Source organism: Aplysia californica, unplaced genomic scaffold (assembly GCF_000002075.1).
Source record: "Aplysia californica isolate F4 #8 unplaced genomic scaffold, AplCal3.0 scaffold00161, whole genome shotgun sequence".
NCBI lineage: Eukaryota > Metazoa > Mollusca > Gastropoda > Aplysiida > Aplysiidae > Aplysia > Aplysia californica.
The window spans coordinates 1,007,944-1,008,793 of NW_004797431.1; positions in this window are offsets into that span (position 1 = coordinate 1,007,944).

Consider the following 850-nt stretch of genomic DNA (forward strand, 5'->3'; position numbering starts at 1 on the left):
GGGGAGCAGGAGAAAATTGTTGAAAAACCTATACCTGTACGTCCCAATTGACTGACTCATCCACACATTTCTGTGCATGTGGTGTAAAGGCTATGCTCTTTTCAACCGTGTCACACAGAATACTGTACATAAATTCAGTTTCCGAGTTGGGAAATAAAAAAAAAATCAATCGATTTCCGGTGTCTCCAAATGTTTGTCAACATGCTGTACCCCACTCAGGCGGAGTTGGCCCTAACATGTACAGTCGAAGCAGCCTACCTCTCTTCATTGTCCTAACTGTGTCGACGATGTGTAGAAATATAATGCCAACAATTATTATTAAATGCACATTGTATGCACATGTGCACAGATTTTTTAACCAAATTATTTTTATATGGGCAAGCGTTTCACGGCGCTCGCAACTGCATAAGGTCAAATGAGCGCGTGGGACACATCAAACATTTTCAGTTCGTAGGAAATTTTGAATTTTGCCCGGATGGCAGCCGAAGCCTACTCTTATCGATTTTGGACCACCAAGGGATCTTTAACGTACGCAACTTGCACACGGGACCTCCGAGATTTTTCGCCCTTGTCCGAGAAGGCTAGGTGTAGATCTTTCCTACCAGAAGATCAGGTGCGGCTGAAAGACAGCAGTAAGAAGAAGCCAAGGAGTAGCAGTAGAAAGGCTGCAGAAAGAGTCAGGAGCTCAGAGGAGGGGGTGGAGGCAGAAAGTGGAGACGAAAGCAGACGACAGAACATTGTTAGGGAGCAGGAACAGATGTGAAAGTAGAACATTTTAGAGAAAAAAATTTGGACGTTTAAGCCCGGGTTAACCCTGACAAGCATAGTCAAAGCTTGTTTCCTTAATGGT